The sequence below is a fragment of the Coffea arabica genome, chromosome 4e, assembly GCF_036785885.1.
Source record: "Coffea arabica cultivar ET-39 chromosome 4e, Coffea Arabica ET-39 HiFi, whole genome shotgun sequence".
NCBI classification, from domain to species: domain Eukaryota; kingdom Viridiplantae; phylum Streptophyta; class Magnoliopsida; order Gentianales; family Rubiaceae; genus Coffea; species Coffea arabica.
Genome location: NC_092317.1, coordinates 23,658,896 through 23,678,137, shown reverse-complemented (window position 1 = coordinate 23,678,137; position 19,242 = coordinate 23,658,896). Strand labels below are relative to the sequence as shown.

General features: G+C 37.6%; 1 long non-coding RNA gene across 1 annotated transcript; it reads left to right on the top strand.

Moving 5' to 3' along the window:
• Nucleotides 1-16,114: 16,114 nt before the first annotated feature.
• On the top strand, nucleotides 16,115-18,752 carry LOC140005745 (uncharacterized). Its single transcript, XR_011813314.1, has 3 exons — nucleotides 16,115-16,295; nucleotides 17,840-17,899; nucleotides 18,630-18,752. It is a non-coding gene; the product is annotated as an uncharacterized lncRNA (long non-coding RNA).
• Nucleotides 18,753-19,242: the final 490 nt, after the last annotated feature.

Below are 19,242 nucleotides of genomic sequence, written 5' to 3'. Positions count from 1 at the left end.
GATGACGAAACAATGGATAAAGGAAAAAAAAGATTGTGCATATGAGTATAAGCTCCCCCTCACCTATTGCCTCGGAAAAATTTAAGAAACAAACATATAATCTCAGAATAAACTCCCCCTTTCACAAAGCATCCATTTTGATTGCTGCATAACTGAAGGTATTTCTAGAAAAGATATTAGTATTATCCATTTGTTTTGTAAACATCTAAAGTGTTATCCATTTTAATTGCTCTGATACCAATTGTATGGATCGAAGACCACCAAGTGGAAGAGATAAACAATGTACAGATCACAAACGTAACAATAAGTAAATAGAAAGGAAAGAATTGCAAACCAATTAACAACCTAGCTCCTCCTGAGCTTGTAGATTAATTCAAATAAACTTCGTCAAGTTGATGAATTACAATCACTCTTGCGTACAAAGGAAGGTTCACCTCCTTCTTACCCCGAACACCACTCGGTCTAACCAAGAAATTTTACAATCCCTCAAGACAACCCTCACAGAGCTACACTCATGAAGTATTCACTCACAAATGAAAAGTTTACAATGAACCTCACACCACTAAGACTACAAATCTTCTCTGAATAGTATTTTCTCACTAAAATCACTCTAGATCTTTTGTATCTTCAGTGTGTAAAAGTTGTTTAAAGTATCTGACCAACCACTATTTATATAGGACCAAGAAAGTGCCTCATTAATGTTTCCAAAGGATAGAAAGTAGATGATGAGTCAACTAGCCGTTGGAGTGTCGGACGTCCGATAGTCTTGTTTTTTGCGTCCGACAATCCTGTTTTTTGCGTCCGACAGCAGGCAGTAAGTATAAGAGATTTTCTTCAATTCTTTCGGACGTCCGGTGCAAGCTTTTTGTGCATCTGACAGCAAACAAAGAGATTTGAGAAATGTCTTATTTCCTTCGGTCGTCCGGTGGTGGAGTTCTTCATGCGTCCGAAGTTACACAATGATTATCGGACGTCCGATCTAAGCGTCCGACAGCTTTCAGCAGCCTTTGTCCCTTTCAATTGCATTTGATCTTTGAGTCTGATTGCTGCATTACTGAATGTATCTCTAGAAAAGATATTAGTATTATCCATTTGTTTTGTAAACATCAAAAGTTAGGAACCAGGATCAATATTCTCCCCATTTTTGATGATGACGAAACAATGGATAAAGGAAAAAAAAGATTGTGCATATGAGTATAAGCTCCCCCTCACCTATTGCCTCGGAAAAATTTAAGAAACAAACATATAATCTCAGAATTAACTCCCCCTTTCACAAAGCATCCATTTTCATTGCTGCATAACTGAAGGTATTTCTAGAAAAGATATTAGTAATATCCATTTGTTTTGTAAACATCTAAAGTGTTATCCATTTTAATTGCTCTGATACCAATTGTATGGATCGAAGACCACCAAGTGGAAGAGATAAACAATGTACAGATCACAAACGTAACAATAAGTAAATAGAAAGGAAAGAATTGCAAACCAATTAACAACCTAGCTCCTCCTGAGCTTGTAGATTAATTCAAATAAACTTCGTCAAGTTGATGAATTACAATCACTCTTGCGTACAAAGGAAGGTTCACCTCCTTCTTACCCCGAACACCACTCGGTCTAACCAAGAAATTTTACAATCCCTCAAGACAACCCTCACAGAGCTACACTCATGAAGTATTCACTCACAAATGAAAAGTTTACAATGAACCTCACACCACTAAGACTACAAATCTTCTCTGAATAGTATTTTCTCACTAAAATCACTCTAGATCTTTTGTATCTTCAGTGTGTAAAAGTTGTTTAAAGTATCTGACCAACCACTATTTATATAGGACCAAGAAAGTGCCTCATTAATGTTTCCAAAGGATAGAAAGTAGATGATGAGTCAACTAGCCGTTGGAGTGTCGGACGTCCGATAGTCTTGTTTTTTGCGTCCGACAATCCTGTTTTTTGCGTCCGACAGCAGGCAGTAAGTATAAGAGATTTTCTTCAATTCTTTCGGACGTCCGGTGCAAGCTTTTTGTGCATCTGACAGCAAACAAAGAGATTTGAGAAATGTCTTATTTCCTTCGGTCGTCCGGTGGTGGAGTTCTTCATGCGTCCGAAGTTACACAATGATTATCGGACGTCCGATCTAAGCGTCCGACAGCTTTCAGCAGCCTTTGTCCCTTTCAATTGCATTTGATCTTTGAGTCTGATTGCTGCATTACTGAATGTATCTCTAGAAAAGATATTAGTATTATCCATTTGTTTTGTAAACATCAAAAGTTAGGAACCAGGATCAATATTCTCCCCATTTTTGATGATGACGAAACAATGGATAAAGGAAAAAAAAGATTGTGCATATGAGTATAAGCTCCCCCTCACCTATTGCCTCGGAAAAATTTAAGAAACAAACATATAATCTCAGAATTAACTCCCCCTTTCACAAAGCATCCATTTTCATTGCTGCATAACTGAAGGTATTTCTAGAAAAGATATTAGTAATATCCATTTGTTTTGTAAACATCTAAAGTGTTATCCATTTTAATTGCTCTGATACCAATTGTATGGATCGAAGACCACCAAGTGGAAGAGATAAACAATGTACAGATCACAAACGTAACAATAAGTAAATAGAAAGGAAAGAATTGCAAACCAATTAACAACCTAGCTCCTCCTGAGCTTGTAGATTAATTCAAATAAACTTCGTCAAGTTGATGAATTACAATCACTCTTGCGTACAAAGGAAGGTTCACCTCCTTCTTACCCCGAACACCACTCGGTCTAACCAAGAAATTTTACAATCCCTCAAGACAACCCTCACAGAGCTACACTCATGAAGTATTCACTCACAAATGAAAAGTTTACAATGAACCTCACACCACTAAGACTACAAATCTTCTCTGAATAGTATTTTCTCACTAAAATCACTCTAGATCTTTTGTATCTTCAGTGTGTAAAAGTTGTTTAAAGTATCTGACCAACCACTATTTATATAGGACCAAGAAAGTGCCTCATTAATGTTTCCAAAGGATAGAAAGTAGATGATGAGTCAACTAGCCGTTGGAGTGTCGGACGTCCGATAGTCTTGTTTTTTGCGTCCGACAATCCTGTTTTTTGCGTCCGACAGCAGGCAGTAAGTATAAGAGATTTTCTTCAATTCTTTCGGACGTCCGGTGCAAGCTTTTTGTGCATCTGACAGCAAACAAAGAGATTTGAGAAATGTCTTATTTCCTTCGGTCGTCCGGTGGTGGAGTTCTTCATGCGTCCGAAGTTACACAATGATTATCGGACGTCCGATCTAAGCGTCCGACAGCTTTCAGCAGCCTTTGTCCCTTTCAATTGCATTTGATCTTTGAGTCTGATTGCTGCATTACTGAATGTATCTCTAGAAAAGATATTAGTATTATCCATTTGTTTTGTAAACATCAAAAGTTAGGAACCAGGATCAATATTCTCCCCATTTTTGATGATGACGAAACAATGGATAAAGGAAAAAAAAGATTGTGCATATGAGTATAAGCTCCCCCTCACCTATTGCCTCGGAAAAATTTAAGAAACAAACATATAATCTCAGAATTAACTCCCCCTTTCACAAAGCATCCATTTTCATTGCTGCATAACTGAAGGTATTTCTAGAAAAGATATTAGTAATATCCATTTGTTTTGTAAACATCTAAAGTGTTATCCATTTTAATTGCTCTGATACCAATTGTATGGATCGAAGACCACCAAGTGGAAGAGATAAACAATGTACAGATCACAAACGTAATAATAAGTAAATAGAAAGGAAAGAATTGCAAACCAATTAACAACCTAGCTCCTCCTGAGCTTGTAGATTAATTCAAATAAACTTCTTCAAGTTGATGAATTACAATCACTCTTGCGTACAAAGGAAGGTTCACCTCCTTCTTGCCCCGAACACCACTCGGTCTAACCAAGAAATTTTACAATCCCTCAAGACAACCCTCACAGAGCTACACTCATGAAGTATTCACTCACAAATGAAAAGTTTACAATGAACCTCACACCACTAAGACTACAAATCTTCTCTGAATAGTATTTTCTCACTAAAATCAATCTAGATCTTTTGTATCTTCAGTGTGCAAAAGTTGTTTAAAGTATCTGACCAACCACTATTTATATTGGACCAAGAAAGTGCCTCATTAATGTTTCCAACGGATAGAATGTAGATGAAGAGTCAACTAGCCGTTGGAGTGTCGGACGTCCGATAGTCCTGTTTTTTGCGTCCGACAGCAGGCAGTGAGTTTAAGAGATTTTCTTCAATTCTTTCGGACGTCCGATGCAAGCTCTTTGTGCGTCCGACATCAAATAAAGAGATTTGAGAAATGTCTTATTTCCTTCGGTCGTCCGGTGGTGGAGTTCTTCATGCGTCCGAAGTTACGCAATGATTATCGGACGTCCGATTTAAGCGTCCGATAGCTGTCAGCAGCCTTTGTCCCTTTCAATTGCATTTGATCTTTGAGTCTGATTGTTGCATTACTGAAGGTATCTCTAGCAAATATATTAGTATTATCCATTTGTTTTGTAAACATCAAAAGTTAGGAACCAGGATCAATATTCTCCCCATTTTTGATGATGACGAAACAATGGATAAAGGAAAAAAAAGATTGTGCATATGAGTATAAGCTCCCCCTCACCTATTGCCTCGGAAAAATTTAAGAAACAAACATATAATCTCAGAATAAACTCCCCCTTTCACAAAGCATCCATTTTGATTGCTGCATAACTGAAGGTATTTCTAGAAAAGATATTAGTATTATCCATTTGTTTTGTAAACATCTAAAGTGTTATCCATTTTAATTGCTCTGATACCAATTGTATGGATCGAAGACCACCAAGTGGAAGAGATAAACAATGTACAGATCACAAACGTAACAATAAGTAAATAGAAAGGAAAGAATTGCAAACCAATTAACAACCTAGCTCCTCCTGAGCTTGTAGATTAATTCAAATAAACTTCGTCAAGTTGATGAATTACAATCACTCTTGCGTACAAAGGAAGGTTCACCTCCTTCTTGCCCCGAACACCACTCGGTCTAACCAAGAAATTTTACAATCCCTCAAGACAACCCTCACAGAGCTACACTCATGAAGTATTCACTCACAAATGAAATGTTTACAATGAATCTCACACCACTAAGACTACAAATCTTCTCTGAATAGTATTTTCTCACTAAAATCACTCTAGATCTTTTGTATATTCAGTGTGTAAAAGTTGTTTAAAGTATCTGACCAACCACTATTTATATAGGACCAACAAAGTGCCTCATTAATGTTTCCAAAGGATAGAAAGTAGATGAAGAGTCAACTAGCCGTTGGAGTGTCGGACGTCCGATAGTCTTGTTTTTTGCGTCCGACAATCCTGTTTTTTGCGTCCGACAGCAGGCAGTAAGTATAAGAGATTTTCTTCAATTCTTTCGGACGTCCGGTGCAAGCTTTTTGTGCATCTGACAGCAAACAAAGAGATTTGAGAAATGTCTTATTTCCTTCGGTCGTCCGGTGGTGGAGTTCTTCATGCGTCCGAAGTTACGCAATGATTATCGGACGTCCGATCTAAGCGTCCGACAGCTTTCAGCAGCCTTTGTCCCTTTCAATTGCATTTGATCTTTGAGTCTGATTGCTGCATTACTGAATGTATCTCTAGAAAAGATATTAGTATTATCCATTTGTTTTGTAAACATCAAAAGTTAGGAACCAGGATCAATATTCTCCCCCTTTTTGATGATGACAAAACAATGGATAAAGGAAAAAAAAGATTGTGCATATGAGTATAAGCTCCCCCTCACCTATTGCCTCGGAAAAATTTAAGAAACAAACATATAATCTCAGAATAAACTGCCCCTTTCACAAAGCATCCATTTTGATTGCTGCATAACTGAAGGTCTTTCTAGAAAAGATATTAGTAATATCCATTTGTTTTGTAAACATCTAAAGTGTTATCCATTTTAATTGCTCTGATACCAATTGTATGGATCGAAGACCACCAAGTGGAAGAGATAAACAATGTACAGATCACAAACGTAACAATAAGTAAATAGAAAGGAAAGAATTGCAAACCAATTAACAACCTAGCTCCTCCTGAGCTTGTAGATTAATTCAAATAAACTTCGTCAAGTTGATGAATTACAATCACTCTTGCGTACAAAGGAAGGTTCACCTCCTTCTTACCCCGAACACCACTCGGTCTAACCAAGAAATTTTACAATCCCTCAAGACAACCCTCACAGAGCTACACTCATGAAGTATTCACTCACAAATGAAAAGTTTACAATGAACCTCACACCACTAAGACTACAAATCTTCTCTGAATAGTATTTTCTCACTAAAATCACTCTAGATCTTTTGTATCTTCAGTGTGTAAAAGTTGTTTAAAGTATCTGACCAACCACTATTTATATAGGACCAAGAAAGTGCCTCATTAATGTTTCCAAAGGATAGAAAGTAGATGATGAGTCAACTAGCCGTTGGAGTGTCGGACGTCCGATAGTCTTGTTTTTTGCGTCCGACAATCCTGTTTTTTGCGTCCGACAGCAGGCAGTAAGTATAAGAGATTTTCTTCAATTCTTTCGGACGTCCGGTGCAAGCTTTTTGTGCATCTGACAGCAAACAAAGAGATTTGAGAAATGTCTTATTTCCTTCGGTCGTCCGGTGGTGGAGTTCTTCATGCGTCCGAAGTTACACAATGATTATCGGACGTCCGATCTAAGCGTCCGACAGCTTTCAGCAGCCTTTGTCCCTTTCAATTGCATTTGATCTTTGAGTCTGATTGCTGCATTACTGAATGTATCTCTAGAAAAGATATTAGTATTATCCATTTGTTTTGTAAACATCAAAAGTTAGGAACCAGGATCAATATTCTCCCCATTTTTGATGATGACGAAACAATGGATAAAGGAAAAAAAAGATTGTGCATATGAGTATAAGCTCCCCCTCACCTATTGCCTCGGAAAAATTTAAGAAACAAACATATAATCTCAGAATTAACTCCCCCTTTCACAAAGCATCCATTTTCATTGCTGCATAACTGAAGGTATTTCTAGAAAAGATATTAGTAATATCCATTTGTTTTGTAAACATCTAAAGTGTTATCCATTTTAATTGCTCTGATACCAATTGTATGGATCGAAGACCACCAAGTGGAAGAGATAAACAATGTACAGATCACAAACGTAATAATAAGTAAATAGAAAGGAAAGAATTGCAAACCAATTAACAACCTAGCTCCTCCTGAGCTTGTAGATTAATTCAAATAAACTTCTTCAAGTTGATGAATTACAATCACTCTTGCGTACAAAGGAAGGTTCACCTCCTTCTTGCCCCGAACACCACTCGGTCTAACCAAGAAATTTTACAATCCCTCAAGACAACCCTCACAGAGCTACACTCATGAAGTATTCACTCACAAATGAAAAGTTTACAATGAACCTCACACCACTAAGACTACAAATCTTCTCTGAATAGTATTTTCTCACTAAAATCAATCTAGATCTTTTGTATCTTCAGTGTGCAAAAGTTGTTTAAAGTATCTGACCAACCACTATTTATATTGGACCAAGAAAGTGCCTCATTAATGTTTCCAACGGATAGAATGTAGATGAAGAGTCAACTAGCCGTTGGAGTGTCGGACGTCCGATAGTCCTGTTTTTTGCGTCCGACAGCAGGCAGTGAGTTTAAGAGATTTTCTTCAATTCTTTCGGACGTCCGATGCAAGCTCTTTGTGCGTCCGACATCAAATAAAGAGATTTGAGAAATGTCTTATTTCCTTCGGTCGTCCGGTGGTGGAGTTCTTCATGCGTCCGAAGTTACGCAATGATTATCGGACGTCCGATTTAAGCGTCCGATAGCTGTCAGCAGCCTTTGTCCCTTTCAATTGCATTTGATCTTTGAGTCTGATTGTTGCATTACTGAAGGTATCTCTAGCAAATATATTAGTATTATCCATTTGTTTTGTAAACATCAAAAGTTAGGAACCAGGATCAATATTCTCCCCATTTTTGATGATGACGAAACAATGGATAAAGGAAAAAAAAGATTGTGCATATGAGTATAAGCTCCCCCTCACCTATTGCCTCGGAAAAATTTAAGAAACAAACATATAATCTCAGAATAAACTCCCCCTTTCACAAAGCATCCATTTTGATTGCTGCATAACTGAAGGTATTTCTAGAAAAGATATTAGTATTATCCATTTGTTTTGTAAACATCTAAAGTGTTATCCATTTTAATTGCTCTGATACCAATTGTATGGATCGAAGACCACCAAGTGGAAGAGATAAACAATGTACAGATCACAAACGTAACAATAAGTAAATAGAAAGGAAAGAATTGCAAACCAATTAACAACCTAGCTCCTCCTGAGCTTGTAGATTAATTCAAATAAACTTCGTCAAGTTGATGAATTACAATCACTCTTGCGTACAAAGGAAGGTTCACCTCCTTCTTGCCCCGAACACCACTCGGTCTAACCAAGAAATTTTACAATCCCTCAAGACAACCCTCACAGAGCTACACTCATGAAGTATTCACTCACAAATGAAATGTTTACAATGAATCTCACACCACTAAGACTACAAATCTTCTCTGAATAGTATTTTCTCACTAAAATCACTCTAGATCTTTTGTATATTCAGTGTGTAAAAGTTGTTTAAAGTATCTGACCAACCACTATTTATATAGGACCAACAAAGTGCCTCATTAATGTTTCCAAAGGATAGAAAGTAGATGAAGAGTCAACTAGCCGTTGGAGTGTCGGACGTCCGATAGTCTTGTTTTTTGCGTCCGACAATCCTGTTTTTTGCGTCCGACAGCAGGCAGTAAGTATAAGAGATTTTCTTCAATTCTTTCGGACGTCCGGTGCAAGCTTTTTGTGCATCTGACAGCAAACAAAGAGATTTGAGAAATGTCTTATTTCCTTCGGTCGTCCGGTGGTGGAGTTCTTCATGCGTCCGAAGTTACGCAATGATTATCGGACGTCCGATCTAAGCGTCCGACAGCTTTCAGCAGCCTTTGTCCCTTTCAATTGCATTTGATCTTTGAGTCTGATTGCTGCATTACTGAATGTATCTCTAGAAAAGATATTAGTATTATCCATTTGTTTTGTAAACATCAAAAGTTAGGAACCAGGATCAATATTCTCCCCATTTTTGATGATGACGAAACAATGGATAAAGGAAAAAAAAGATTGTGCATATGAGTATAAGCTCCCCCTCACCTATTGCCTCGGAAAAATTTAAGAAACAAACATATAATCTCAGAATTAACTCCCCCTTTCACAAAGCATCCATTTTCATTGCTGCATAACTGAAGGTATTTCTAGAAAAGATATTAGTAATATCCATTTGTTTTGTAAACATCTAAAGTGTTATCCATTTTAATTGCTCTGATACCAATTGTATGGATCGAAGACCACCAAGTGGAAGAGATAAACAATGTACAGATCACAAACGTAACAATAAGTAAATAGAAAGGAAAGAATTGCAAACCAATTAACAACCTAGCTCCTCCTGAGCTTGTAGATTAATTCAAATAAACTTCGTCAAGTTGATGAATTACAATCACTCTTGCGTACAAAGGAAGGTTCACCTCCTTCTTACCCCGAACACCACTCGGTCTAACCAAGAAATTTTACAATCCCTCAAGACAACCCTCACAGAGCTACACTCATGAAGTATTCACTCACAAATGAAAAGTTTACAATGAACCTCACACCACTAAGACTACAAATCTTCTCTGAATAGTATTTTCTCACTAAAATCACTCTAGATCTTTTGTATCTTCAGTGTGTAAAAGTTGTTTAAAGTATCTGACCAACCACTATTTATATAGGACCAAGAAAGTGCCTCATTAATGTTTCCAAAGGATAGAAAGTAGATGATGAGTCAACTAGCCGTTGGAGTGTCGGACGTCCGATAGTCTTGTTTTTTGCGTCCGACAATCCTGTTTTTTGCGTCCGACAGCAGGCAGTAAGTATAAGAGATTTTCTTCAATTCTTTCGGACGTCCGGTGCAAGCTTTTTGTGCATCTGACAGCAAACAAAGAGATTTGAGAAATGTCTTATTTCCTTCGGTCGTCCGGTGGTGGAGTTCTTCATGCGTCCGAAGTTACACAATGATTATCGGACGTCCGATCTAAGCGTCCGACAGCTTTCAGCAGCCTTTGTCCCTTTCAATTGCATTTGATCTTTGAGTCTGATTGCTGCATTACTGAATGTATCTCTAGAAAAGATATTAGTATTATCCATTTGTTTTGTAAACATCAAAAGTTAGGAACCAGGATCAATATTCTCCCCATTTTTGATGATGACGAAACAATGGATAAAGGAAAAAAAAGATTGTGCATATGAGTATAAGCTCCCCCTCACCTATTGCCTCGGAAAAATTTAAGAAACAAACATATAATCTCAGAATTAACTCCCCCTTTCACAAAGCATCCATTTTCATTGCTGCATAACTGAAGGTATTTCTAGAAAAGATATTAGTAATATCCATTTGTTTTGTAAACATCTAAAGTGTTATCCATTTTAATTGCTCTGATACCAATTGTATGGATCGAAGACCACCAAGTGGAAGAGATAAACAATGTACAGATCACAAACGTAATAATAAGTAAATAGAAAGGAAAGAATTGCAAACCAATTAACAACCTAGCTCCTCCTGAGCTTGTAGATTAATTCAAATAAACTTCTTCAAGTTGATGAATTACAATCACTCTTGCGTACAAAGGAAGGTTCACCTCCTTCTTGCCCCGAACACCACTCGGTCTAACCAAGAAATTTTACAATCCCTCAAGACAACCCTCACAGAGCTACACTCATGAAGTATTCACTCACAAATGAAAAGTTTACAATGAACCTCACACCACTAAGACTACAAATCTTCTCTGAATAGTATTTTCTCACTAAAATCAATCTAGATCTTTTGTATCTTCAGTGTGCAAAAGTTGTTTAAAGTATCTGACCAACCACTATTTATATTGGACCAAGAAAGTGCCTCATTAATGTTTCCAACGGATAGAATGTAGATGAAGAGTCAACTAGCCGTTGGAGTGTCGGACGTCCGATAGTCCTGTTTTTTGCGTCCGACAGCAGGCAGTGAGTTTAAGAGATTTTCTTCAATTCTTTCGGACGTCCGATGCAAGCTCTTTGTGCGTCCGACATCAAATAAAGAGATTTGAGAAATGTCTTATTTCCTTCGGTCGTCCGGTGGTGGAGTTCTTCATGCGTCCGAAGTTACGCAATGATTATCGGACGTCCGATTTAAGCGTCCGATAGCTGTCAGCAGCCTTTGTCCCTTTCAATTGCATTTGATCTTTGAGTCTGATTGTTGCATTACTGAAGGTATCTCTAGCAAATATATTAGTATTATCCATTTGTTTTGTAAACATCAAAAGTTAGGAACCAGGATCAATATTCTCCCCATTTTTGATGATGACGAAACAATGGATAAAGGAAAAAAAAGATTGTGCATATGAGTATAAGCTCCCCCTCACCTATTGCCTCGGAAAAATTTAAGAAACAAACATATAATCTCAGAATAAACTCCCCCTTTCACAAAGCATCCATTTTGATTGCTGCATAACTGAAGGTATTTCTAGAAAAGATATTAGTATTATCCATTTGTTTTGTAAACATCTAAAGTGTTATCCATTTTAATTGCTCTGATACCAATTGTATGGATCGAAGACCACCAAGTGGAAGAGATAAACAATGTACAGATCACAAACGTAACAATAAGTAAATAGAAAGGAAAGAATTGCAAACCAATTAACAACCTAGCTCCTCCTGAGCTTGTAGATTAATTCAAATAAACTTCGTCAAGTTGATGAATTACAATCACTCTTGCGTACAAAGGAAGGTTCACCTCCTTCTTGCCCCGAACACCACTCGGTCTAACCAAGAAATTTTACAATCCCTCAAGACAACCCTCACAGAGCTACACTCATGAAGTATTCACTCACAAATGAAATGTTTACAATGAATCTCACACCACTAAGACTACAAATCTTCTCTGAATAGTATTTTCTCACTAAAATCACTCTAGATCTTTTGTATATTCAGTGTGTAAAAGTTGTTTAAAGTATCTGACCAACCACTATTTATATAGGACCAACAAAGTGCCTCATTAATGTTTCCAAAGGATAGAAAGTAGATGAAGAGTCAACTAGCCGTTGGAGTGTCGGACGTCCGATAGTCTTGTTTTTTGCGTCCGACAATCCTGTTTTTTGCGTCCGACAGCAGGCAGTAAGTATAAGAGATTTTCTTCAATTCTTTCGGACGTCCGGTGCAAGCTTTTTGTGCATCTGACAGCAAACAAAGAGATTTGAGAAATGTCTTATTTCCTTCGGTCGTCCGGTGGTGGAGTTCTTCATGCGTCCGAAGTTACGCAATGATTATCGGACGTCCGATCTAAGCGTCCGACAGCTTTCAGCAGCCTTTGTCCCTTTCAATTGCATTTGATCTTTGAGTCTGATTGCTGCATTACTGAATGTATCTCTAGAAAAGATATTAGTATTATCCATTTGTTTTGTAAACATCAAAAGTTAGGAACCAGGATCAATATTCTCCCCCTTTTTGATGATGACAAAACAATGGATAAAGGAAAAAAAAGATTGTGCATATGAGTATAAGCTCCCCCTCACCTATTGCCTCGGAAAAATTTAAGAAACAAACATATAATCTCAGAATAAACTGCCCCTTTCACAAAGCATCCATTTTGATTGCTGCATAACTGAAGGTCTTTCTAGAAAAGATATTAGTAATATCCATTTGTTTTGTAAACATCTAAAGTGTTATCCATTTTAATTGCTCTGATACCAATTGTATGGATCGAAGACCACCAAGTGGAAGAGATAAACAATGTACAGATCACAAACGTAACAATAAGTAAATAGAAAGGAAAGAATTGCAAACCAATTAACAACCTAGCTCCTCCTGAGCTTGTAGATTAATTCAAATAAACTTCGTCAAGTTGATGAATTACAATCACTCTTGCGTACAAAGGAAGGTTCACCTCCTTCTTACCCCGAACACCACTCGGTCTAACCAAGAAATTTTACAATCCCTCAAGACAACCCTCACAGAGCTACACTCATGAAGTATTCACTCACAAATGAAAAGTTTACAATGAACCTCACACCACTAAGACTACAAATCTTCTCTGAATAGTATTTTCTCACTAAAATCACTCTAGATCTTTTGTATCTTCAGTGTGTAAAAGTTGTTTAAAGTATCTGACCAACCACTATTTATATAGGACCAAGAAAGTGCCTCATTAATGTTTCCAAAGGATAGAAAGTAGATGATGAGTCAACTAGCCGTTGGAGTGTCGGACGTCCGATAGTCTTGTTTTTTGCGTCCGACAATCCTGTTTTTTGCGTCCGACAGCAGGCAGTAAGTATAAGAGATTTTCTTCAATTCTTTCGGACGTCCGGTGCAAGCTTTTTGTGCATCTGACAGCAAACAAAGAGATTTGAGAAATGTCTTATTTCCTTCGGTCGTCCGGTGGTGGAGTTCTTCATGCGTCCGAAGTTACACAATGATTATCGGACGTCCGATCTAAGCGTCCGACAGCTTTCAGCAGCCTTTGTCCCTTTCAATTGCATTTGATCTTTGAGTCTGATTGCTGCATTACTGAATGTATCTCTAGAAAAGATATTAGTATTATCCATTTGTTTTGTAAACATCAAAAGTTAGGAACCAGGATCAATATTCTCCCCATTTTTGATGATGACGAAACAATGGATAAAGGAAAAAAAAGATTGTGCATATGAGTATAAGCTCCCCCTCACCTATTGCCTCGGAAAAATTTAAGAAACAAACATATAATCTCAGAATTAACTCCCCCTTTCACAAAGCATCCATTTTCATTGCTGCATAACTGAAGGTATTTCTAGAAAAGATATTAGTAATATCCATTTGTTTTGTAAACATCTAAAGTGTTATCCATTTTAATTGCTCTGATACCAATTGTATGGATCGAAGACCACCAAGTGGAAGAGATAAACAATGTACAGATCACAAACGTAATAATAAGTAAATAGAAAGGAAAGAATTGCAAACCAATTAACAACCTAGCTCCTCCTGAGCTTGTAGATTAATTCAAATAAACTTCTTCAAGTTGATGAATTACAATCACTCTTGCGTACAAAGGAAGGTTCACCTCCTTCTTGCCCCGAACACCACTCGGTCTAACCAAGAAATTTTACAATCCCTCAAGACAACCCTCACAGAGCTACACTCATGAAGTATTCACTCACAAATGAAAAGTTTACAATGAACCTCACACCACTAAGACTACAAATCTTCTCTGAATAGTATTTTCTCACTAAAATCACTCTAGATCTTTTGTATCTTCAGTGTGCAAAAATTGTTTAAAGTATCTGACCAACCACTATTTATATTGGACCAAGAAAGTGCCTCATTAATGTTTCCAACGGATAGAATGTAGATGAAGAGTCAACTAGCCGTTGGAGTGTCGGACGTCCGATAGTCCTGTTTTTTGCGTCCGACAGCAGGCAGTGAGTTTAAGAGATTTTCTTCAATTCTTTCGGACGTCCGATGCAAGCTCTTTGTGCGTCCGACATCAAACAAAGAGATTTGAGAAATGTCTTATTTCCTTCGGTCGTCCGGTGGTGGAGTTCTTCATGCGTCCGAAGTTACGCAATGATTATCGGACGTCCGATTTAAGCGTCCGACAGCTGTCAGCAGCCTTTGTCCCTTTCAATTGCATTTGATCTTTGAGTCTGATTGTTGCATTACTGAAGGTATCTCTAGCAAATATATTAGTATTATCCATTTGTTTTGTAAACATCAAAAGTTAGGAACCAGGATCAATATTCTCCCCATTTTTGATGATGACGAAACAATGGATAAAGGAAAAAAAAGATTGTGCATATGAGTATAAGCTCCCCCTCACCTATTGCCTCGGAAAAATTTAAGAAACAAACATATAATCTCAGAATAAACTCCCCCTTTCACAAAGCATCCATTTTGATTGCTGCATAACTGAAGGTATTTCTAGAAAAGATATTAGTATTATCCATTTGTTTTGTAAACATCTAAAGTGTTATCCATTTTAATTGCTCTGATACCAATTGTATGGATCGAAGACCACCAAGTGGAAGAGATAAACAAGTGTGTAAAAGTTGTTTAAAGTATCTGACCAACCACTATTTATATACGACCAAGAAAGTGCCTCATTAATGTTTCCAAAGGATAGAAAGTTGATGAAGAGTCAACTAGCCGTTGGAGTGTCGGACGTCCGATAGTCTTGTTTTTTTCGTCCCACAATCCTGTTTTTTGCGTCCGACAGCAGGCAGTATGTGACGCCCCGAAAATTAGGAGATTGTTTGTAAATAAGATACTAAAGTGTATTTCTTTGGGTTTGATTTAAAACCTTATTTTGTTTTAAAAAGATTAGAAACCCTAAAATTTTAATCAAAAAAAACCCTAGTTTACTTGTGATTAACTGGTTTCCTTCAATATCTCATCTTTTAATAGAAACTCTAAATTCAATTTATGGAATTGGAAAATCCCTCATGTTATTTTAAAAATGTCCCTTTATTTGGAAATTATTATTTTTATTAAGGCTTGCTACCCCATTTATTCCACGATAAGTGTAAATAAACCTAGAAAGTAGGTTTTCACCTTTGGTTTTAAGATCGGAGTAAAATTAGGGTTTTCGCAATTTTTCACCGGATGAATTTTCGGTACAAAGTAAGGATTAAATTTGGAGATTAAAAGTGACTTTTAAGTGAGAAATAATATGTGAGTAGTAGCAATGATATAAGGTTAGTGAATGGGAAGTAAAAACCCTAGTATGTGAGTTTTAAGAAAAACGGCGCCAACCGGCGGGTCCCGCGCACTACCGTTTGAACGCACCACTTGACCACCACTTTCTTACTGTATAAGCTCATTACTAATTGAGCAAAATATCTTCCCCCTCATGATGATAGCTTGACCGAATGTGTGGCTCAAATGCAAGGAAGAAAGAGAAAATTTTGTGGTTGAGATTAAACCAAGTGTTAGCCAAACTTGTGGCTAGAATTAATTCTTATCTTTCCATCTTCTTATAAGACAAACTTAGCTTCATTTCCTTCCATTTCTGCATCATTCCAGCCGACCAAGAGAGAGAGAGAAGTGAGAGCTTGAGCAACCACATTCCTTCTTGATTCACACCAACCAAGTGCTAAGCTAGAAATCTAAACCGATTGATTGCAAGTTTGGAAGCTTGGGAAGCTAAGGAACCAAGAAATTTCAAAGGAAGTGAACTATCACTCATCCAAGCCTTGTTTTTGAGGTATTCAATCTGATCATGGTCCTTGATCTTTTAAATCTTGTGTTAAGATGTTATTTAGCTTAAGTTTTGGCTTGATTTCAAGATGAGCAAGTGATTGTGATGATTATTGGATGAAATAATCAAATCAGGGTTTTGGGGATTTGCTGCCAAACTTGATGTGTGACTCACATATGTTGTAATTAAGGTTATATAAAGGGTTTTGGTAGTGATTAGAACAAGAAATTGAGGAAAGTTACATTAAAAACTGAAAATCCCAGAAATCTGGAAAATTGTTCTTCCATTCTGCCCGTTTTTGTAGCCCTATGTTAGAGGCCTAATTGGCCTTTGGTAAAAACATGAAAGTTGTTCAGAATGGTATTTTATAGGTGCCCACAAAATTTCAGCTCATTTGGAGCATCGTAGCTTGTGAAAAGACGAAAATACCCTCGCTGATCTAGGTCACTTTCCAGAATTCCGCGTGGACAGTTCAGTCCTTTTGATTGAGTTTATTCACTATGATCCGTTTAGATTTAGCCTTTCACCGAAACATAAAAGTTTTATTACCCTGTCTTAGCTTCGTAACGCCTCCAAGAACACCTTAATTGGATCTTGGTAGACTGAGATATGGTCATGTGAGTGAAATGCGGCTGATTAGCCGAATAGTTGAAACCAGGTTACATGAGTTGGGAATTTGATCAGGTTACATTGCAAATTTGACTGAGTGCTCTTCATGAAAGTTGTAGTGTTCTGAAGTAGCTTTAAAATTCCTCTAAGAACACCTGAATTGGATTTTTGTACACTGAGTTATGTTCATTACAGTGTTCTGCGTTTAAACAGCCGATGAATTAGTTTCTGGTTTAGTAATTCGAGAATTTGACCAAGTTACATTAGAAACTGGACTAAGTGACCTTCATGAATATTGTAGCTCTGTATCTTAGCTTCGAAACGGCATAGGTTTCATTTTAATCCGATAAGCGTAGCCTCGGATATGTTATTTCCGCATTTGTACGTCAAATCTGTTTTGAACTAAATTGAATTTCTGCACTTGTACTTAATACGATTCTTGTTATTATGATATTGTGAGCCTATGGAACGGCTCTTGACATGAATTGCTGATATGTATAATGTTGGGTTGTGTTTGAGAAAAACAATGAAGCCTAAAAGGCTGGAAAATTAGGTAAACACAAAGGGCATGCTGCCCGAATTTTTACTCGAGGACTAGAAAACTATATTAGCGACTTGAGTGAAGGTTAAGTATTTATCACTTGAACTAGTAAAGACCTTTGCTACTATGTTTCTTGAGTGTTATATGTTAAGACTTGGTCGAGCTCGTACCTTGAGGAAAAGACTTAATGGCCAATGTAAACTTGTATTTCCATGTACTTTCAACTCAAGTGTTATTTCCAAGTATTTATGCTACAAAACCTTATGATTTGAAAAGCGAGCAAGTGTTTCGCGAGTGTCTTTCAAATGAATTTCAATTGGTCGATTTTTAATGAATGGAATGTTAACGTTTCGAATTCGACTCGTGTTTCAAAGTTCTCAAACTGGAATTTTTATCGCAGATCTGGACTCCAAGCCTGGAGTGTAATTGAACGTGAATAATTGAAGCACTATATCTTTTGGTGAGTGCTTTCAAATACCGAATTGCACTAGATACTTGAACTTGATACGTGACCAATATGAGTACATGTTATATACGTGAATTGTTAGGGCAAGAGTGTACTTTATCGCACTTGCCCTTACGTGATATACTTGTTTATTGTTGCAATTGACTTGATATACTTGTTTATGGTGCGCGCACTTCCTGGAATTCCAGAAACCCTGCGGCAAGTTACTTGAGTCGAGCCGGCAAGGGCTTGGTCGATTGGGTAACGAACCCTGGGTCTCTTGTTTTGTCGAGTGGAGTGATATCTCCTCGGCTAAACGGTATACTCGAGTATTACCACACGTGTTTATTGAGGATTTTGGGCCCAGTAGGGGGTGAACGGTGGACGGAGAGTCGTGTAAGTGGTGTTCTACTGGATTGGTTACCTACTTAAAAGTTGACGGAGTGTCAACTGTTACTTGATCAAGCTCTGGAGATGCAATGGAAATTTGGCTCCTGAGAGCCTTCCGTATCCTTATACTTGAAAGTGATTATTGCTTATTGGATTGCTGTTCCTTTTGAAAATCGAAAAGCACTTTATACGTGCTCATTTGGAAATTTGCTACTTGAAATATTATTGTCCACTCTTATGAGTTTTGATGCCGTTAACTTGCTACATGGATATTCATACTTTTAAAATGGGCAATTTGTTATTTGAAACCTCACTGGGCTTTTAGCTCATTCCACGCTATTTGTTTTCCTTACAGGAATACGAGTGAGGCGTGAGTCGTGAACAGACTAGCGTAGTCTAGTTGCTCTTGAAATTGTTTTGACTTTTGACTTGTACTCGCGCTATTCCTCGAATGGAACATGTTGTACTTGGATTGTATACATTTTGAACTAGTTTGGTGTATTGAGGCTTTGTACCTCGATTTCTATCAATGTAAATTATAAGCTTGAATTGTGAATGTTATTTATGGTTCATGGATGTGTGTACATGACTCGATTGAGATAGTGAGTGAGTCCTGGCGAGAGCTGGGCAGGCGGTCCGCCGAACCCTTTGGTACGCCTTAGGTGGAGGTGGGGTCGTCACAGATGGTATCAGAGCTCCTATTGAGCTCGTGCCGGGAGAAGGTTCTCGGACTGTGGGGATTGACTTGTTAAGTGTGGAATGATTGTCTATTGTTGGAGATTTTAGATATGTATGCTGGGTAGGAATCTCTAATACGGGTGATTTACTCTTGGGACCGGCCGGCTCGAGTTGTGAATTACCTTATTGTGGATTCTTGTCCCCGAATACCAAAGAGTGACACCTTCACGATAAGCTGAGATCTCACGTAATATTGAGATAAATTTGGATTGTGAAAGCAAAGGCACGGG